Raw genomic sequence first — 23,587 nt, forward strand, 5'->3', positions numbered from 1 at the left:
TTTAATTAAAAAAAAATTTTTTTGGCAGTTGTTATTTTGTCTGAAGTTAAAGATCTGTAAAAGTGAGTGCTTACCTGTTTAGATTTTTCTAATAGCAGAGAAGTCTAAGGTTGAGTTTCTTTAATATTTGCTATCAGATGTAATTAAGAGAAAATTTGAGTATAGTTAACTCTTTCGACAATTCTTACAAGATCATTTAAAGTGATATTTTCTATTTTAAAGCTACTTATCAGCCTAACGAAGTCATAATATTAAACAAACATAACAAATACAAAGAGTACTTTCAAAATGGTGCCAAGTGCTAAAACATGTTATTGAACTATAACCATTTTAATTGAACGTCTGAATTATATGTAGTGTTATATGTTTTGGTATTATATTGCTGTTTCTTGAACTGAGGATACTGGGGAATAATATTAGAAAATAATTGAATACTGCCGAGAATACTTCAGAGATAACATTATCATTAGAATAATTACCATGGCAACTTTGATAATTAAAACTTGGTACCAAATTCCCCAACTACCTGTTTTCAGATGCTTATTATTTTCAAACACCTAATTTTCTCAGGTTTGGAATTCTTGCTGTAATATGCAGCCTAACTTGCCTCATCTGAAAGATAAAAAGAGCACGTTTGGGAGAAAGATTCATTTGAACTATTTGGCAATTGTTGATTATTATGGTCATTATGTAAAATTGTGGTCTCAGTTTTTGTACCGGTTGTTCCGAGTCATTCCCATCACGGCAAGTGCAAATTAAGGGCATGGATATCAACATATGAAGGGCAAAATATCAACACTCTGCGCTTCTGCCTTCTTAAGTGTTCATTTCATTTTTTCATTTTTTTCCTTCCATAAAATTTCATCCTCTAAGTTATGAGTCATGGCCCAGTCCTCTTGTGATTGTAGCCAGTCAGGTGTGGAGATGCAAGCACACCCTTCTTTCCATCTTTTCACTCCACAACCTACTGGAAGTGTTCTTCTAGCTCAGCAGGTTTCAAATTCTTTTATCATAGAACTTATAGATGGGGAAAAAAATCTGAAAGTCAAAGATCACATGCTTTTATATTCTAAAAATGTTTTAAAGCCTTTGAAACTATTTTAATTTTTAAAAATTTTACTGTTTTATTTTTCAGTGCCAAACATAAGCACATTTTAATCATTTTAGGTTAAAATCCTAGCTCCAACACATGTGTGCCTTGGGGAAGTCATTTAATCTCTGTGCAGTTTCTCACTTGAAAAACTTACAAAGAAACTGATAAATTAAAAAAAAAGATTAAAGTTCCCATTGCACTGAGTATTTGTAAGGGTTAAATTGGTCAATATATGAACAGTTCTTAGAACAGTGCCTGATCAGCAAAATACTATATGTGTTCATGGTTATTAGCAGTAATGTATTTGGAATAGTAAATTTCTAGTAGTAATGAATTTGGAATAGTAAATTTCTATCAAATATTCCATTATTCCCATGTCCAAAATTGAACCTGTAAGGATACATCATGACATTTATCAGTAAGAATGAAAGGACACTTTTGTTTTTCACAGTGATCCCTGGGCCACAAGTTATGGCCCAACACTGAGCTATGTACCAATGTTTGAAAATGTCTGGTCTAGGTTCACCATTTACGACTCAATCTTGAGATGCGGTTCTGAGTGCAGGTGTGGTGGTAATTACAAAGATTTGCTGATGAACAGGGGAAGCTGCATGCCACAGAGCCTGGGTACCACAGTCAGCTAGTTAGGGAGTGTACAGTGCTGACCCTGCAGGTCTGCAGGAACGGAGCAACTACTGAGATTTCTGCATGTACGTCAGGCATGGGGTTCAGCTCTTGTTACCCTGGAAGTCAAGCCTGGCAAATCAGAGGAAGCATGTCCTTCTTCCTCTGTCCTACACTCAGCGGAAGTGGCCCTGGCCTCAGAATGTTTTTACCTTTCCAGTTTCTCTCCTATATTTCCACCACAGCAGCAGAGTGGCTAAACTGTACTCACATTTAGGGCCTACATTCATCACTTTTCTCCCAAATTTAGGCTTTGGCACTAACTCCAGCATATTGGCTCTGGTAGGGGATTTCCTCCTCTGAAATCTGAAGTCCTTTCTTCCACAGGGCACTCAGATATACAGGTACATCCTTGAAAACTCAATAGTAGTGCCTGAACCAGTCTTTTATTTCATTTGAAGCAATGAAGTCTCAGTTCTGTATTTCAATCGTAACAATAGTAAGATGTACTCTGTCATTTTCCTTGCTATAGTTCAGATAATTAATATTATTTCATGTCTAAGGTTTATCAATCTAGTATCCTGAAAAAGAAAAAATTAAACAATTTAATATTTGACAGTACAGATGACTAGGAAATCTTCTGGGTGTTCATAAAATGCAATACTTCCCAGTAATAAAAATAATATATATTTATTAATGCGGAGATATCATGCTGTATCAATTGAAAAAAGTGTGGTACTGAAAGGCAGAGATGATCCCATTTATTGGAACTTAATACTTATATACAGACATAAAAACCTCTATTAATAACAACAATAATTATGATGATGTTTATTAAGCACTGTTTTGCCAGGAAAAGAATGTTACATTGCTTAACTTAGTCAGTGTTGATTCTAGCCCTGTAAAATTAAGTGGGGGGAAAAGAATGTTCAGTGTATAATTAAAAAGGTTAAATAACACACACAAGGACAGAAAGCTCTTAGGTTGTAGAAGTAGGACATAAAAGGCAGGCAGATTCCAGAGCATGTACTCACATCCTCTAGTGGAGACTAAAATATTCAGAGGTTATTATTGAAGGATGGTGTTATATCTGAATTTATTTTCTGTTCTTCCTTGTTTTTCCCATAGTTTAATAAGCATGTTGTATGAATCTTGAGTCCTAAGAATCACTGGTGTTTCTTTTGTGTTTACAAATTATCAAATTACTTACTCATTCTAGAAACGGAGCCATGATCAAGATAAAGCTGGTCAGGCTGCAATTTCACCATATCTTGTGTCACTCCTATTTAACTTTGTGACATGTTTTCCATGCATGCCTACATGCATTCATGTATACATTCTTTCATCTGAAAGTATTTCTTGTACACCCACTGATATCTGGTACTGTTCTAGGCAATGAGAATAAAAAAGTTTACAAAACAGGTTAAGAGTTTTTTCTTCTGAAGCTTTTTTTCTAACTGGAGAAAACAGTGAACAATCACGGATATATTACATTGACATGGATGGAGATGCATGTGGAGAGGAGAGAGCCATATAAAGGAAAACAAAAATGTTATAAAGATTAAGTAGAGTGTGTCAATGGGGCGATTGAGGAAGGCTTCTCTGAGGAGATGATATTGGACAAAGAATTGAATGTTTAGAAAGAGGCAGCCATGTGAAGGTCTGGTAGGTGAGCATTTCAGAGAGAAGACAGAGAAAGTACAAAATCCCCGAGGTAGAAATGGACTTGGCAGTTTTGAGGAGCAGAATTAATCTGAAGCCTTTGTTTTTCAGTGCAGGGCCTATGAAGAAATATGAAGTATTTAAATAAAAGCCCTAAACATGATCAGAAATGCCAATTTATTAGATTTAGCTAAGGTTAAAACAAATATAGTGCTGTTAATTATCTGCTTCCTTTAAAAAAATTAGAGTTCTTTCCACATTCAAAGGAGAAAGAAATCCAGCATGCACAGTGTCTCACATTAACATAAAAAAACTGAATTCTGGCAGTGCATCAAGAATGTGTTAAAAATTAAAAGGAAAGCATATAAAAGCCATCGTCATTATTGTGCATTAATTCTTTCATTCAGTTGGCAAAGAGACTTTGAGAATCAAACAGATTAATGATTCTAAAAGTTTAAGCTCCTTTATCTTCAGACTACAGAAATTACATGTGCTTAACTCCCTCTGGTTCTACTGTTTTTTATTTTATTTATTTGCTATCTATCACCTCCTTGGTTACATTTATTCCTAAGTATTTTAGGTATACGATGTAAATGAATCAAGATATCAAGAGTTTTCTGGTTGACTCTAGGATTTTCTGTATATAAATCATGTCATCTGCATAGAGAGACAAGTTTACCTCTTCCATTCCAATTCTGATGCTGCTTATTTTTCTTGACTGATTGCATTCAGCATTCAGTTATTACAGTGAGGAGCAATTCTTCACGGAAAAAAAACTGTTGCAAGCATAATAAAGGGACTAATATGCTGCAGTTCAGTAGAACCTTTGATGTATTCTATCTTTTTATATATGTGGATTTGCAAGGGAACACTCACCTCTTCCCTATAGGCTTTAAAACCTTATAAACCTTACCAAAGCAGGTTTACTTAACATCATCCCATCTCATAGAGATGCAATAACATAAAAGAAGAAAATTATCTTTGTGATGAGAACTCTTAGCATCTACTTTCTTAACAACTTTCCTCTATATCATACCTTACTGTTAACTATAGTCTTGTTGTACATTACATCCCTAGTACTTATCTTACAACTGGAAGTTTATACCTTTTGACCATCTTCTTCCAATTCCACATCCTTCCATACCCAGCCTCTAGTAACCACAAATCCAATCTCCAAGTTTGATGTTTTGTTTTGTTTTCCACATTTCACGTGTAAGTCAAATATATGCAGTATTTATCTTTCTATGTCAGACTTATTTCCCTTAGCATAATGCCTTCCAGTTCTGCCCATGTCACAAATGGTAGATTTCCTTATTTTTTTGTACTTGAATATTCCACATTAATATTTCTATAACTTTATCCACTCATCCATTGTTGCACACTTAATTGTTTCCCCTTTAGCTATTGTAAGGTAGTTCTGAGAACATGGGGATACACATATCATTTTGAATTAATGTTTACATTTCATTTAGATACATTCCCAGAAGTGGAATTGCTGAATCATGTGGTGTGGTGTTTCTTGTAATACTTTGAGGAACACTGTTTTCCATAGTAGCTGTACCAATTTACAATCCCACAACCATGCAGAAGGGTTCTCTTTTCTCCACATCCACACCTGCATTTGTTACCTCTTTTCTTTTTGATTATGGCTACTGTAGTGGCAATGAGGTGATATCACCTCATTGGTGGCTTTAATCTGCATCCCCCTAATGACTAGTGATGCTGACCATCTTTTCTTGTACCTGTAAGCCATTCATATATCATCTTTGGAAAAATGTCTTTTCATGTACTTTGCCCATTTTTTAACCGGATTATTTGTGGGATTTTTTGCTATTGAGTTGTATGAGCACTTTATGTATTTTGGATATTAAGCCCTAATCAGATATAAGGCTTGCAAATATTTTTCCCAATTACAAAGGTTGTCTTTTTCACTTTGTACATTGTTTCTTTTGCTCTGCAAAAGCTTCTGGTTTGAGGTAGTCCCACTTGTTGATTTGTTATTTTGTTCTTGTGCTTTTGGTATGATTTCAAATAAATCATTACCAGGACCCATGTCAAGGAGCTTTATTTCTGTTTTCTTCTATGAGTTCATGGTTTCAGGTCTAACATTTAAGTCTTTAATTCATTTCAAGTTAATTTTTGTGACTGGTATAAGAAAGGGGTCCAGTTTCATTCTTTAAGATGTGAATATCCAGTTATTCCAGCACCATGTATTGAAGAGTCTGTCTTTTCCATTGAGTATTCTTGTTCCTGCATCAAATATTAATTGACTGTATAAACTTGTATTTATTTCTGGGCTCTCAGTTCTATTCCATAGGTTTATTCATCTGTTTTTATGGCAGTGCTATGATGCTTTGATAACTATAACTTTGTAGTATAGCTTGTAATCAGAAATTGTGATACTTCCTACTTTATTCTTCTTTCTCAGGATATCTTTGGCTATTTAGGATCTTTTGCAGTTTCATATAAATTTTAGGAGTTTTTTTTTCTATTTCAGTAAAAAATGCCATTAAAATCTTGACTGGGAGTGTGCTGATTCTGTAGTAGCTTTTGGTAGCATTGACGTTTTAACAACATTAATTCATCCATGAACAAAGGAAACCTTTCCATTTATTTGTGTCTTCTTTAATTTCCTTTATCAGTGTTTTGTAGTTCTTAGAGTAGATATCTATCACCTCCTTGGTTATATTTATTCCTAAGTATTTTAGGTATACCATGTAAATGAATCAATTTTTTAAATTGCTTTTTCAGATAATTCATTGTTAGTGTATAGTAATGTTACTGATTTTGGCATGTTAATTTTGTATCTTACAACTTTACTGAATTTGTTGATTGGTTCCCAGAGTTTTCTGGTTGACTCTAGGATTTTCTGTAAATAAATCATGTCATCTGCATAGAGAGACAAGTTTACCTCTTCCATTCCAATTCTGATGCTGCTTATTTTCTTGACTGATTGCTATAGCTAGGACTTCTAGTTCTTTGTTGAATGGGAGTGGTGAGAGGAGGCATGCTTATCTTGCTATTTACATTAAAGAAAATGCTTTCAACATTTCACCATTGAGTATGTTAGCTGCGGGCTTGTCATAGAAGTTGAATATTCAAATGCTTTTTCTGTGTCTATCAAGATAATTATATGATTATTTTCTTTCATTGTATTAATGTGAAGTATCATTTCAGTTTATTTGCATATGTTGAACCATCCTTGCATCCCACGGATAAATCCCACTTGATGCTGGTGAATAATTTTTTAATGTGTGGCTGAATTTGTTTTGCTACATATTTTGCTGAGAATTTTTGCATTTATATTTCTCAGGAATATTGGCCTTTAGTTCTCTTTTCTAGTACTGTCCATATCTGGCTTTAGTATCAGGATAATGGTGGTCTCATAAAATAGGCTGGGGTTTGGTGGGGAGGGTTTCTGTCTGTTTTGGAGCTTTCTTTTTTTGGAAATTTGAAAGACTGATGTTAATTCTCCTTTAAATATTTGGCACAATTCACCTGTGAAATCATCTGATCCTGGTCTTTCCTTCACTGGGAGATTTTTTTATTTTTATTCAGTCTCCTTACTTATAGTTGTTCTAATAAGATTTTTTTATTTCTTCCTAATTCAGGCTTGTTAGGTTCCATGTTTCTAAAAATTTTTCCATTTCTTCCAGGTTATTACTTTGTGGGTAGATAGCTGTTAATAGTAGCCTCATATCCTTTGAATTTGTGTGGTACCCTTTGTAATGTCTCCTTTTCATTTATAATCTTGTTAATTTGGGTCCTTTCCTTTTTCTCCCTTGGTTAGTCTAAGCTAAGAGCTTATCACTTTTATCTTTTCAAAGGACCAACCTTTGAAATAATTTAGTTAATATTTTCTATTGTTTTTTATTCTCTATTTCATTGGTTTCTGTTCTAATCTTTATTTTTTCCTTTATTTCCTTCAGTCTGCTAACTCTGGTCTCAGTTTATTCTTTTTCTAGTTCCTTAAAACATGTGTTAGAATATTTAGTATTTTTCCTGCTCCTTAATATAGACATTTACTGCTAAGAACTTGCCTCTTAGAACTGCTTCTGCTGCATCCCACAGGATCTGGTATGTTGTGTTTCCATTTTCATTTGTCTCTGAAAACTTTATTTCCCTTTGATTTTTTTCTTTGATCTATTTGTTATTCAGGAAAGTGTTGTTTTGATTTCTAGTTTTATGCCATTGTGGTAAGAGAATATACTTGACATGATTTCAAACTTCTTAAATTTGCTAAGATTTATTTTGTGGCCTAATATATAGTCTATCCTAGAAAATGTTCCACATGTGGTTGAGAAGAATGTGTGTTCTGCTTTTGTTGGATAGAATGTCCTATGTATGTTTGTTAGATCCATTTGGTCTGTAATGTTGTTCAAATCTACTGTTGCCTTATGGATTCTCTACTTTATTCATTGTTGAAAGTGGGATATTAAGGTCCCCAACTATTATTATATTGTTTATTTCACCTTTTAGTGCTGTTAGTTTTTGCTTTATGTATTTAGGTGCTTTGAAGTTGGGTTCATAAATATATACAATTATATATCTTGATGGATTGGCTACTTTATTGTTATATAATAACCTGGTCAGGTTTTTATCATTTTTAGTTTAAAGTTCATTTTATTTGATATAAATATAGCTATCCCTGTTTTCAATTGGGTTAACTTTTACTTGAAATGTCTTTTTCCATCCTGTCACTCTCAGTCATCTATTTTTGTTTAAACCTCAAGTGAGTCTTTTACAGGCAGCATATCATTGGATCTTATTTTTTATTTTTATCCAACCATTATATGCTTTTTGATTTAAAAATTTTATTCATTAACATTTAAAGTAATTATTAATAGGTAAGTACTTAATATTTCCATTTGTTAATTGTTTTCTAGTTTGTACATCTTCCCTTTCTTATACCTTTTAGTATTTTAATGTCTTTTAGCATCAGTATGCTTTGATTTATATACCATGTTCTATTGTTTAATTACTATAGATTTTTCCTCTGTGATTACCATGAGGACAAGGCTTACATAAAATAGCATAAAGTTATAATAACTTATTTTAGGCTAACAACTTTATTGCAATAGAATTCCTAAATTTTACACTTTTACTACATCTCCCATCATGTTAGGTAGTTTATGCTACAGTTTACATATTTCTTTTATGTTGTAGTAAATAAGATTATTGTAGTTATGGTTATTTTTTCTATGTTTAATTTTTTTTTAATTTGTAAGTATGTTATTCATGACCATTACCATAATACTGAATCTAACTATGACTATATATTTGCTAATACTAGTGAATTTTACAATGCCTTTTTGTGTTTTTATGATACTAGTATAGTTCCTTTTATTCACACTTAAAGAACTTCCTTTAGCATATCTTGTAAAGCAGATCTAGTGGTAGTAAATACCCCTCAGCTGTTTTAGTTAGGGATAGTCTCCACTCCTCCTTCATTTCTGAAGGACAGCATTGCTGTATATAGAATTGTTGGTTGGCTCTTTTCTTTTTTTCTTTTAATATTTTGAATATGTCTTTCCATTTTCTCCTGGCCTGAAAAGTTTCCATAGGGAAATCTGCTATTGTCTTATGAGGGTTTCCTTGTATGTAAGTCTCTCTTCTTATGTTTGAAAATTCTTGTCTTTAATTTTTGGCAACTTAATTATAATGTATTTCAGTATAGCCCTATTTGGGTTCTACATATTTGGGTCTGTTGGGCCTCATGGATCTGGTGTTCATTTTTCTTCCTCATTTCAGGAAGTTTTCAGCTGTTATTGCTTTAAATATAGTTTCTGACCCTTTCTCTTCTCCTCCTGGAATTCCCATAATGTGAATATAGGCATACCTTGTTTTATTGTGCTTTGTTTTGTTACACGTCACAGATACTGCATTTTTTACAAATTGAAGGTTTGCTGCAACCGGCATTGAGCAAGTCTATCAGTGACATTTTTCCAATAGCGTTTGCACACTTCATGTCTCTGTGTCACATTTTGGTAATTTGTGCATTATTTCAGACTTTTTTCATTATTATATTTGTTAAGGTGATCTGTGATCTTTGATATTTCAATTGTAATTGTTTTTGGGTGTCACAAACTGTAACCATATATCACATCAAAGTTAATAAAAAAATATGTATGTACTGATTGCCCCAGTGACCAGAAATTACCCCTGCTCTTTCCCTCTCCTTGGGCCTTCCTATTCCCTGACATACAACAATAGTGAAATTAGACCAAGAGTCACATGTCTCTTACTTAGAATCAAAAGCCAGGAATGATTAGGCTGTTTCCCTCTCCTTGGGCCTTCCTATTCTCTGAGATACAACAATAGTGAAATTAGACCAAGAGTCACATGTCTCTTACTTAGAATCAAAAGCCAGGAATGATTAGGCTGATGAAGTGGTAAAGCTTTTTGTTGTCTTAATTCAACAAGTGCTCCATGTTCCCTGTCTGAACAGGGCCACTGGTTTTCCTCTGAAGACTGTTAGCTCTCTCTGCCAGACTCTTGGCATGAGCATTGCTGGCTTACACATCTCCCAGGTGTCCTCCCCAGCCCTTCTGGTCAGTTAAGGGCCTGGAGATGCTCTCCACAGCTACTGGGTGTATATCTAAGTTCCCTTGCCTGGGCAGAATGCAAAGGGGCCATTCCAGGTCTCCGCCAATTTTTCCCAAACCAAATTTCCCATCTGGAGAAGCTGGGAGCTGTCTGCTGCCTCAGTTATGAGTTAATACCCCTGCTGGGACATGGCAGGGTAACCCTCCACTCCTGGTAAAGGCTTTGCTCTCAGGGTAAGCAGCACTGCCTGCCCACCTCTCAGCTTGAGCATGGCAGGGCTACATAGCTTCCAGGTGTCCTGATCAGCCCCTGTGGACTTATGTGGTTTGAAGACACTCACCCCAGTGGGCAGGACTGTGACTCAGTTTCTTGCCCAGCTGTGGGCAAACTAGGATCAAGGGTTGACAGAATTCCTCATGTTAGGATGTGAATCAGGCAGATCTATACCCTGCTAAGTTCCTTGGTCAGAGTGTACCCCTGACTTGGTCTACAGATGAGCAAAGCTGTTCTTTGGGATTACTACTTGGGTTCTGCAGGTATGAATTATTGAGTGTTAATTGTGACAAGCTCCTCACCTTTCTCTGTCCCGTCAGATTCCCAGTGGTTTAGCCCCACAGATTTCCCCCACATTCCCATGGGTGAGACCAGAGTAGGGGTACCTACAAAGCAACCTGTAATTGTGGGGCTTGGTTGTTCTCCCAGCTCTCTTTTCTCACTGGAGGGACCAGAGGCTCAAATGCTAAATCAACATACACCTAAGCCTATTATATAAAGGGTTTTACTAGGAAACCAGGCAAAGATCACCCTCATGTCCCAGGCTGGGAATGGGAGAGATGACACAAGACATGAAATGAAGAAATGCACTCAGGAGAAAGTGCCCAGAAGATGAATGAATGAACACAATAAAAGAATATACATATTATATATATATATATATATATATATATATATATATATATATATGTATACACAAATTTCCTCATAATGTATAATTAATATGTGCCTAAGTTCATTAATCCTGAATCATAAATATAACCATTAAAAAGTATAGTTTAATGATAAATCTTCAAAATAATAAAAATACAAAGACAAAAAAATTATAATAAAGGAATCTTACTATATGCTGAGAGAAAACAAAAAATATATAATACTGTGTGTTTTTTAAGTGTTTAATATTTAAAATATTAGTATCAATATTAATATTACTATTATTTATCATAATTTAAAATATTATTAACAGTATTATTAATATTCTTTAAAATATATTTCAAAAGTGGTAGTTTAACACACAGAAGCACAGCTATTAAGGAAGGGGTATAATCAACTGAGTTGGTTTAGTCAATGAAAAGTTTCAGTTAGGAGATATTCTTAATGCTGTGTTTTGAACAATGACGAGAAGGTTCTGTGGTTAAAAGGAGAATAAGCAAATTTCAAAGAAGTGAAAAGAATAGAATGAAATCCAGATTGGTAGTAAGGAATATAGGAAGCTTGGGAATAGTGAGGCTGAACACGTAATAGGAAGCTTAAAAACTAGGCATAGATATGGAGGCTTCGTGTTCTGAGTGATTAAAGTAGATTAATTTACTGAGAAAATAGTGTACATTGCCTCATTCTTTATTTCTTTACTACCCTGTTTGTAATTCCTTGAATCAAGAATTTTACAGGTGCAGAGAATCATGAAATTTTAATCAATGTCTATTTCTATGTTTTGTCAAAATTTTAACTCACTTTGAAGGATACTGGTCAATGTTCTAGAAGAGAGGAGAGGAGGTGTGACTTGACAGCCAGAAAAGGAAACATAATTTTCTGCAAGCAGATGAGCCTGTATGCCCAACAAACACAATCTGAGAACTCCAAGAAACTTCCAGAAAAATAAATATTTCTCAGAATATGTACATATATATATATATATACAGCTTATTTTACTGTATATAGAAAGGAAGTATCTATTTATTATTTTTCAGAAGTTTTTAACAAAAGGAGAATGTTAAATACACAAAGTGCCTTTTTACCATCTATGGAAATAATCATATGCTTTTTCCATTATCGTAAAAAATTATTTGAATAATTCTAGAATTCCTAGAATAAGCCCCACTTGGGAACAGCACTTCATTCTTTTTTGTTGTTGTAATGTACATATATATTTATTGGTAGAATACTTACTAGTGACCGACTAAATGATTTATTGAGCATTACTTACATTTAGTTACAGAGACTAAAACTGATCCAATACTAGAACTTTCACTGTTGAATCACTGTTGTATACTTGAAACCAATATGATTGTATAGCAACTATACTTCAATAAAAAAGGGGAAAAAAAGTATATCATTTTTTTAGAATGATTCTGAATGATCTGTAGATGTCTATTTTGTGCTGTCTTTGTGGGTTTTGATAACAATGTCATGATATCATCATAAAAAGAATTCTAAAACATTCCTTCTTTCAAATAGTTTAAATAGAACTGAGATTTTTATTTCTTAGAAGTTTAAAGGAACTGAATCCCATGAAAACATCTGGGATTGGTGCTCTTTTGGAAAGGAGCTCTTCAACAATTTCCTTTATTTATTGTGATTGGTGAATTTACAGTTCTGTCTCCTAAGGTCAGTTTTGATAATTTGATTTGCCTATAAAGTTATCTATTCCATTCATGTTCTAAAAAAAAATGTGAACAGTTGATCAACATTGTTTCTTGATTCTTTTAACCAGTACTTTTTTTGTGTGTGGTTGTTTCCTTATTAGCATTTATTTAGTGATTTATATTTTTTCTTTTTGTATTCTATTATCATTTTTCCCTGTAGATCAAGTTATTGCATTATTTTATTAGTGCTGTCATTTTTTATCTAAATTTTTTGTTTCTACCTTTATTATGCTTTGTTACACTTTCTTTGAATTCTAACTACATTTGGTTGCTCAACTAATGTATTTTTATTATATTTTGTTTACTAATATATGCATTTTAGACAATAAATGTTCATGTGAATGATGCTTTGGCTGTATGGAGGACTGTACTGTGTAGTAGTTAAGAGCTCTAACACTAGACTACTTGGATACAAATCCTATTTACTTCATGTACTAGTTGCATGATTAGGAAGCAAGTCACTATGCATTGCTGTGACTCTGTTTTCTTATCAATAAAAGGTAGATAATCACAGTAGTTCTTTACTGAGTACTCATTATGAGGATTAAATGGGTTAATAACTAGACAATTCCTGACACTTAGTAGAAGCCTAAGAAAAAGTTCCTGAATGGAATAATTATATGACATATATGTTTCATCTCAACTCTAAATCACATTTTGCAGAGTAACTAAAAAGCTTAGGGTATAAGCCAGGGAAATGGTCTTCCAGCTATGTCATAAATTTCTGAATCTTAAGCATCATCAAAACTCTAAAAAAATACCAGACCTGATGGAACTGTCTTGGACAATGGATAACTCTCCTAAAAACTATGTAGACTCAAGGCTAATGGACCCTCCCCAGGGAACTGCAGCATGGTCTGGTTGGAGGTGTTGGGGAAAAAAAAGCAAAAATAACTGAGTTTTATTTCCACAAGAGACTAAAATGGTTGGAATTTAGAACAAAAATTAAGTCAATAAGAAGTAAATAAACAGTTGTCAACCACTGTTTAGGGCAATGACTTTACAGATACCAGATTTATCCTTCTGGCCTGAATACATAGAAAACCAGAAAGACAAAATACAGTAAGCAAGATTTTAAGTATTGGCAACTTGAGATTTTATTTCCGAGTAAAGGGAGGAGAAATAAAAGCCCTAGAATTGTACCTTCTGAAGACAGTTTCCAAGGTGTAAGATGAATTCCTACCAAAACCCACCAGTTCAGATGAATTGAAGAGAAATAGGTGAGAGATGGAGCAGGTGAAGGTGAATAGATTTTATAAGAAAGAATGCCAGAAAAGAGAGAAGTACACGCAGAGAGAAATCTCTAGAAATGAGGGTCCCCTCTAATCTTTGGCTGTGTAGTAAACTCAGCAAGAAACCTCACTCTCAGGAAAGAACAAGCAGAAATAAGTAGGAAGAAAATTCCTGGAGCTTACAAAGGGGTGGGAAATGTTTATATTTCTATAAGCCAAAAAAAAAAAAGATCTTGTAGTACATGGACATTAAATAAAATACTCTAGAATGTATTTGTATAGTAGGGAGTCAAAGATAAACCTGGATTAAATGCATCTCTGAATACCCCTACAAGTTTTAACAACAAGTCTGGAAAAGAATTAAACTGGTTCCAGTTAACTACATGACAGAAAAAAAGATAATCCAGTACTCATCTTGCTGGGGAAACAGCAAGATGCAGCATCTAATAACATATAATTTAAAATGTCTAGGATTCAACTTAAAATCACCACTCATGAAAATTATCAGGAAAATATAACCCATAATCAAGAGGAAAATCAATCAACAAGAACAGATCCAAGAATGACATAGTTGATGAAATGACCTACAAAGAGGTTTAAAAAATTATTACAAATATGGTCAGTATCTCAAAAAAGTTAGGGGAAAAGTGAGTGAAAAGGAGAGAAATGAAGATATTAAATAACCTCACTTAATCATTGAGTGATGGAAAAAGAGTACCTGAAATGAAAATCAATACTGCAATAGACATTGCAGAAAAAATTACTGAACTTAAAAACATAGCAATAGAATCTATTCAAATGAAACACAGAGAGTGAAATAACAAAACAAAAAAATCTGGCAACCTGTGGCACCAGGAAAAGGAGATTGTGGAATACCAAATAGTCAAAATGTTTTAGCACTTGATGAAAATATAGTCATATTAATACAAGAATCTAACCTAAGCCCAAAGACATTCGTGAGAGAGGAACATAAGCAAAAACAGATATCTTGTCATAAATAATGCAAGCCAGAAGACAGTCTTTAAACTACAGTGGAGGGGGGTGGGGTAGAAAATGTCAACATAGGAATATACACCCAATGAAATACATATCTCAAAAATAAGAGTGAAATAAAACATCTTAATGCTGAAATAATAAAAAGCTAACAGCTTTTATCATTAGAAAAAATATAAGAAAAATTACAGAAAGTTTCTCAGGCCAGAAGGACACAGAAATTTGGACCTTTGCTAAAAAAATGAACACCACAAGAAACAGTAAATATGTGGGTAAATGTAAAAGATTTTTTCTTCATTTTAAATTCTCTTTAAATGACTAGTAACCATTTAAGGCAAAATAAGAGGTATCTAAAATGGGTTCATAACAAATATACAGTAAAATGGATGAAAATGATGTCACAAAGGTTAGGTGGGGAAATGGATGTATAGTGCTGTAAGTTTCTTCAAAATCTATAAAGTATGAAGATAGACTGAATTAAAGATATAGATAGCATAGAACTTATTGCAACAACTAAAAGATATCAAATAGCAAATAATCTAATGAAATTTGGGTTGAAAATGGATTCATAAAATATTCTTAATTCATTCCATGGAGTACAAAAAAGTAACAGTAGACTTAATTTCAAATATGTCAATATTCATAAATACATGTAAGAGGTCATGTAAATGTGAAATACCCCATCAAAAACCAGAGATAGTCAAGGCAAAAGAGTTAGATCCAACCACATGGTTGTGAAAGATGTAATGTCACTGCAAAGCCACAGATGTGTTACACATGAACTGCTGGAAAAAGCTGTATGAGGCAAACACTAAAAAGAAAGCTGACTGTATTTGTATCAACAGATTTTGGAATAAGAAATGTATCCAGGGACAAGCAGGTACATTTCATGGCAATAAAATGCTCAAGTCATCAAAATGCCTTGATAATCCTAAAAGTCTATATCTCTATCATCTATATCTATATCTATATCTATATCTATATATCTATATCTATATCTATATCTATATCTATATATCTATATCTATATCCATATCTATATCTATATCATCTATATCTATATCTATAATAAAAGGATGTTAAAGTGCATGAGTTAAATTTGGTAAAGCTGAGAAAAAAAACAGATAATTCCGCAATTATGAATGGCGTTTTCAGCTCTCTCTTCTCAATGGCTTGAATAACGTTATCAACTAACATTGATAGAACATTTCATCTAACAACAGTAGGATAAAAATTATTTGAAGTGTACATAAAACACTTACCAAGATTGACCATATTCATAAAACAAATCTTAATAAATTAAAAGAACTTGAAATCTACTAAGTAGGTTGACCACAGGGGACTTATTCCTGAAATTTAAAAACAAACAAAAAAAAAGAATGGTAGCTAATGAAAACATTTTGAAAGGAAACAACGCAGTTGAAATAAGCCGTGCATTAAAGAAGAAATCATATTAGGATAAAACAGTTTGAACTGAAAGCGAGGTGGAAAAGTTACGTCTTGATTGTGATAGTGGTTGCATGAACATATACAATATCAAAACTCTTAATTATATACTTAAAACTGGTGAGTTTTTAAATGAAATTTGCCACAATAAAGTTTAATTAATTAGTAATAGAGGTATTTTTCCCATATTGAATTTTCTCATTGAATTTATCACCACTAAAAGTAGGAAAACTGCCTATGAGACAGAGTTTTAGGAGAATCCTTGCAAAATTATTTTTTCCTACTTGGTACTCAAATTTTTATTACATTCATTTCTACTAATCCTTCACATCAATCACATTTATTTTTGCCACCATTTAAATTGCATCAACCACACTTTAATTACAGGCACTTAATCTTTTATCTAGATTTACTCCACCACCAATATTACTGTCTGCTCATGTTATGTTGGTATCTTCCCTTATATATCCTAACAGCTTACATTTTGTGACTTTTGGCTCCAGATAAAAAGGAAGTTAATATTGACTACTTGTATTCTAGTTCTTTATTTTTTATATGGAATATAATACCTACTAAAGAGTTGATTTAAGAATTATTTAAGTTGAAATATATAAGAAACCTTAACAATAACACTTTACCAGTTATTTGCTAAAATTATGACATTTAGTAACAATAATATTTTATATTAATCTGTCTCAAAAGGAAAATTTCTTCCTAATTTTGCAGCAAAAATAGAGAATAAAATTAAAATATTTACATATTAATAACAAGAGATACATCTAGGAATAAAATATAGTGTAATGCATGAATATGGAGCACACAGATAAACATTATAAAATAAATAGAGCAGAATTCTGCAAAATTATTTAACTTTTAGCTTGAGGTATTCCCTGGTTTTGCTTCAAGAATGTGACAGTTGTAGAAAGTAATAAAGCAGTTGATCCATAAGCCTTTTGACTCACTACAATCAAATACATTCTGCAATATTTCAGAAAACAATTAACTAAATAGTCAAAAAATATGATGGAGGCATGGTGAATTATATTATTTGTATTCCCTTCCAATAAAACACCAGAGGCAGGAGATGAGGAAAGAAATCTTAGTTGCTATGTACGCTGAAAACTGCAGTATTTATGCATTACATCTACTCAGAATGTCACTGAAAAGTGAGAGGGACAAATGCATTTCTATTTTTATAATTGCCTAGAGCTGGGAGTAAAGTTCTGAGTTAGGTACCTCCATTTTTCCTACACAGTATATAACCATTTGTCCAAATTGTCCGTTGTAATAGGAAAAGGCCAAGAGCAATCATTCATGGTGATGCATTGACTTTCAGCTAGCTCTGGCTGTGTTTGATAATAAGTACATAAACTCCTGAATCTCTAATCATAAGTTTCCAGAAAAAAATATGACAAAACTTTGTAAACAGCAAAATATCCAGATTGCTCTGTGGAAAATTCTATTAAATTAATCTACTGCAAGGAAATTTCAGTAAATTAGTTTGTTGAACATGAGCAGATATTGCTCTAAGGAACAGCCATAGAATTAGATTCAAAATGGAAATGAACATAATAAGAAGGGCGGCAAGGAGAACAAAAACACAACAGACGAATATAACCAGGACTTGGCATGATTTTAAATGATATTCTTGCAATTTATCAATGACACAATGAAATATTTGAGTAAGTAGAGAAAACAGAGATATAGACAAAGGCATGAAAATCATGTGAAAGAACAGAACATAGAAAGCCAGTTACCAAAGTAATAAAAATAAAATTTTCTGTGAGAAAACCTAAAGGAGTCACCACATTTTAGGCAAAAATTTAATTTGATCTCAGACCTAGATATATCTCATCAAAATGTTTTAGGGTAAATCGAAATCTTACTAGCAGCAAGTAAAATAAAATGCCTACATAAAATAAAATCTTTAAATATTCTCCTTTCTTAATAGGAAAGAATGGTCATAAATGAATTGCAGTTAACTATGAAACTTTCAAGGTGCCATAAAGTAAGTGCTGTAATATATAAAAATAAATACTGGAAAACAGAAATTAATTTAAAAATGTTATCACTCATGTCTTTGCAAGGATCAAATAAACAGACAAACAAATTATCTCAAAGAGATAGAGAAACAGTAAGTCTGAGTTGTGTGTATATGAAAGAGTGGGAGAAAAAAGGAGGAAGAAAGGATAGAAAAGAACAGGACAGAGGGGAAGAGAAAGAATAAGATTGTGAAAGTGTACAAAAATAAAAAACTTGGAAACCAGTATTAACAATCACATATAACATGAAAACAGTAAGATAGTATTTTTATATAACTATGTCATAATTTTATATCATGTATCAAATAAGCTACCAAACTACATGAATAAAAAAGAGAAAGCTTAAATAGAGTGACAAGAGATAAGGGACTTTAAATGAAGTCTTTAAAGAACTGGGAGCCTCTGTTTAAATTGTTCCAGATCACAGAGCAGGAAGAAAAGTTTTCAAATATCTTTCATGCAACTATCATTATAAGAATTCCAAAACTGAACAAAGGATTCATCAAATTAAAAAATATATATATTATCTCTGAATAAATTATTAAAGATCATGAACATGACTATGTTTTAAGATCCATGATTATCTAAGATTTAGTCTAGGAATAAAAGGTGGGCCAATAGTAGGGTATCTATCAATAAAATTTACCATTCACTCATTGATTCAACAATCATTCATTGTTCACCTACTGTGTGCAAGGCCCAATTCCAAGTGTTAGGCAGAGGCCTTGTCTTCATGGGACTTACAGTCAAATGGAATAATAAGTCAGATGTGATAATTGGCATGAAGAGAATAATGTAAGGCAAACGTGCATGGGGAGTGATGGAAGTGATAAAGGTGGCTTTCCTGGAGCAGCAGCTGAGCAAGAAAACAGAGGTGTGGACAAGGAAGTCACACAATATCTGGAGACACTATTAAGCAGAGGAAATAAAAGTCCCCACTCCAAAAGATACACCCTTCAGGGGTATATGAACAAAAACAAAACAAGTCCTTAAACATAAAGTAAAAAGTCTGAGTAACAGTGCAAGTCCCCAGATACCTAAATATATGGGATAAATGAAATCAAAGGAATAAACAGTTATTGAGCACATATGATACGTCAGATATGGTAATAAACAAAACAGGTCCTGTTCTTGCAAGCCTTACAGTGTGGAAAGCTCAGGAGACATGGTTAACCTAGTAGTGTTACAGGTCACGTACAAGGGGCACCTAAATTATGTGGAAAGTCAGAGAAGGCTTTATGGATGAAGTGATGTCTACACTGCAATAAGATGGATGGGTAGGGATCAGGAAAATAAAGAGGAAAGGAATTCCCTTGAGTTCCAAGAAGAATGAATAGCAGCTGCAAAGGACAACAGGAGAAAGAAAAAACAAGTGATTGGTCAGAAAGGAATTCAGAATGCCTCTTAATTCTGAACGTGGAGCGAGAGAGGGCGAGCCCTAGAGAGATCCGCAGAAGTAACGAGACGTCGACAGCCTCATCTTAAGATCAATGGGCAGTGAGTGAGTGAAGGGAATAATGAGGCCAGGTCTCTGTGTTCAGGGACTGTCTCTCACTGAGAGACTGGCCCGGCACAGAGTGAAGGGAATAATGAGGCCAGGTCTCTGTGTTCAGGGACTGTCTCTCATTGAGAGACTGGCCCGGCACAGAGCATTAGGAGCCAAGACTTGGATGGTCAAGAAAAAAATTTGAAATTGGTTAAAACGGAAATTTAGCGGTAGAGAGGAATAGAAATATTTAGAATATATTTTTAAAATGAAATATGAATGTTTCAACAACGGAGATATGGTGAAGAGAGAGGGAGAAGGAATTAAGGATGATTCCTACTTCCTGCTGTAAGACACAGTGAACTACAGTACAGATCACTGTGAATGGAAAAAAGCTGCTTGAGTCAAGAGATGTTCGCCCTGAGCAGCTGAGGCTTATTCTTGCTGCCTGAAAGTGTTAACACCCCCTCCCTCACTCTTACCAGTCTCGATTTGGATGATGAATTAAATGATACAAGGATCTGAAGCTGCTGGAATCTGACTGTAAAAGAGATAAAGATTTTGCAGTTGAGAGTCTATAGATGCTACAGCTCTGCATCGCTGAGTTTAACCATTACTAATGTGGAGAATAGGCTGATGATGAAATAGAAAAAGAAATTGAAGGACACAAACAGTCTGAGTAAAGGCAAGAAAACAAAGACTGAGTCAGTTCTTCTGGGATAGGAGGAAAAAGATCAGCTTATGTTCAGCACAAACTGAGAAAGTTAAAGAAAACATTCAGCCCTAGAAGCTAAATACCATAAACATGTTATTCCATTGTTTGAAATTATTCATCAAATCCATCGTTGACAGCTATTTGGGTCACTCTGAGTGTTTTACTGCTAAAAACAATGCTGCTATAAATTTCTTTGGTGCTCATGTGTAACAGTTTCTGTAGGGCATATGGATATTCCAGAGTTCCACTGTTTAGGATATGGGATTCCTTAGGATTTGCCTATTAGAGTATGCAAAATTTTACACTAAATAACATGAAAATGTTTTCCAAAGGGGTTTAACAAAATTATGTTCATATAAGCAGCCTGTAAAAAACCCCACTCTTTGTTATCCTCACCAGCACATGGCTCTGTCAGATTTACACAAATAAAAAACATTACCAGTCTGCTGGGCATGTGGTAGCATCTCATTTAGTTTTACAACCCATTGCCCCAGTTACTAATGAAGCTGAATATCCTTTTATGTGTTTCTTTGCCATTTGGTTATCCTCTTTTCAAAATTATATGTTTAGTTTCCTATGATTTTTCTCTTAGGATAGTCTTCATTTATTTTGAATACAGCCTTTTTATTCTTGGTGTGTTTTTATCTTTTTATTCTATTATTTCCATTGATGAACATAATTTATTTTTAAGAGATTATTATAAAATGCATAGCAGCTTAAATACGTCACCCCTTCATTGGTATATGATTTATATAAAATGAAATGTATCAACTAATGTGCACAGTAGCATGAGTTTTGATGTTTCCAACCACGTAACCTTTACCCCTTTATGAAACAGTTTCACATCCCAGAAAGTTCTCTCACACCTTATTTTCCCACTTCCTAATTGATTTTCTTAAAGGTATCCTATGTGACGTGGTCCAGCCGCCCCGAGTGGAACCAGACCTGGCGAGAGGGGGGCGAGACTGGAGAAAAAAGGAAGACAGACAGAACTGGGAGGGCTGACGCTCCTGTGGGTGCCAGCAAAGCTTTATTGGGTACCAGGGTATTTATACAGCAAAGACATACATGATTCCAGAAAATAGCCTTATCCAATAAACAGTCAAGCACAGTATTGATGTCAGCGGCAGCCGGGCAAAGTTAAGAACAGCAGGGCTCCTTCAGTTCCTCATGGAATGCGTAAACAGGATGTTCTTTGTTCTCCATTCCTGCCACATCAGCAAGTGGGGGAAGGGGCATCAGCCAGCTCCCCACACCTATGATTAGAAACTTTTCAGGAATGCAATCCAATTTATCCCTTTTTTAAATTGCTTTGTATGTCCCAAGGAATCTTTGCCTACCTCCAGATTTTTACCAATGGACTATCTCAAGTTAGTTCTCTTTTATGAATTGGAGAAGGAGTTGAGGTTCATGATTCGCTGTATCCAATTGTTCCAGCACCATTTGTTGAAAACACTTTTCCTTCCACATTGAATTCCTCTGCCTCCTTTGTTGAAAGTAAATTTTCCATAAAAGTTTGAGTCTATTTTTTATTGATTTATCTACATTAAGCCAATACCGTACTGCCTTGATAACAGATGGCTTTAACAAGTAAGAAATCAGAATTTTTGAGTCTTTTAAAATATCTTTGAATGCTATTAGAATTCCTGTTATGGAATCATTAATGGGATTGCATTCACATGATGGATTAATACAGACAGAATTAATACCTTCAAACTTTTTACGTCAGTTGCTACTCTTTAACTTTACTATATACCTACAAATAAATTTTAAAAACACTATCACTCCTCTTTCAATAGATGAAATTATAAAAACTTTAACTACACCAACCCTTTCTGTTATTTGTTACAAGTTTCCTTTTTTCAGTGTAATTGTTTAATCAACTGAATTAGATATTTTCAGTCAACATTTCCTTAGATTTATCTACACATTTAACAGCTTTTTGAGTTACCATTTTGATGATCAGATTAGGATCAGTTTGCATCTTTCTGAAATAGAACATTTAAATTTCCCTTAGTTGCACCTGTTGATGATAAATTCCTACAGTACTTATTATTCTAAAAGTGGATTGCTTTCATTTTGGAAGTGTTTTGTTACTTGGAATTTTCGCTCCTAATTTTCATAATATTTTCTAAGAGCATTTTCAGAATATTTTACTCCTTTCTATCTTTTAGTGTTATTCTTAATAAATCAGGTTATTTATCATAACTTTTTAGGTGGACAATCTATTCTGTCAGCATTTAAAAATGTTTCTCCATTTTTCCTCAGTTTCACTACTGTGTCTCCAGGTGCACATTTCTCTCCATTTATCCCATTTGAGAATTTACCCTCTTTCCTGAAAGTAAATTTTGAAGTCTTTTCTCTTCCCTGGGGAACATTCAAATATTGTTTCTTCAATAAGGCATCCCTGATGACCCAAGTATGATAGATTCCTAGAAACATTTTGGATTATGAATTCTGAACTATCAGGAACTTACAGATTCCATTTATTTAAATGTTAAAATGTAATAATAATTCAATATCTCACCTCGTAAACAACTCCATCCAATTTTCCTAAGTATCACTGATCTGATATATTTAAATACCTGCATAACATTGTTCCCTTGACTTTTGCATAATATGCAATATTTCTAACATTGAGTACCTAATATTAAGCATTTAATGAACTCACAGTTTTGTATGCTTTTCTGCAGGCAAAACAACATTGAAGAAATATTGAATATTTGTTATAAGATTTTGACAAGGAGAATTTACCATAATTCTAAGCCTAAAATATGAAGAACTCCAGGAGAATGTGATATCTTGGATTATAAGGCCATTATTTCAAGAAAATGGTGTCAAATACTATTGAGAAACTGCGTGAGGTGAGGATGAGTAACTGACCATTGACTACAGTCAGCCTCTTTGCCAGGTGCATGACATAAAGCAGGAATAAAAAAGAGACATGGCATCTGTCCTTAAGGGGGTTCATAAGTCAGTGGGGGTAGAAAGATGTCCATCCAATGATTACCAAAGAAATGAAAACTGTATTTGTGTGACGTTTTCCAAAATATCAGGTCTATAGAGCTAAGAAAAGGAAATTTGATCCAACTATGTTGGTCAAACGATA

General features: G+C 33.7%; 1 long non-coding RNA gene across 1 annotated transcript in view; it reads left to right on the top strand.

Moving 5' to 3' along the window:
• The window catches only part of LOC140846242 (uncharacterized), a 48,584-nt gene extending 26,650 nt beyond the window's left edge, over window positions 1-21,934 (top strand). The window contains exons 2-3 of the long non-coding RNA XR_012125229.1: window positions 18,187-18,243; window positions 21,380-21,934. This is a non-coding gene — a long non-coding RNA (uncharacterized lncRNA). The remainder of the gene's footprint in view (window positions 1-18,186; window positions 18,244-21,379) is intronic.
• The last annotated feature ends 1,653 nt before the right edge of the window (window positions 21,935-23,587 follow it).

This window comes from Manis javanica, chromosome 14 (assembly GCF_040802235.1).
Source record: "Manis javanica isolate MJ-LG chromosome 14, MJ_LKY, whole genome shotgun sequence".
Lineage (NCBI taxonomy): Eukaryota > Metazoa > Chordata > Mammalia > Pholidota > Manidae > Manis > Manis javanica.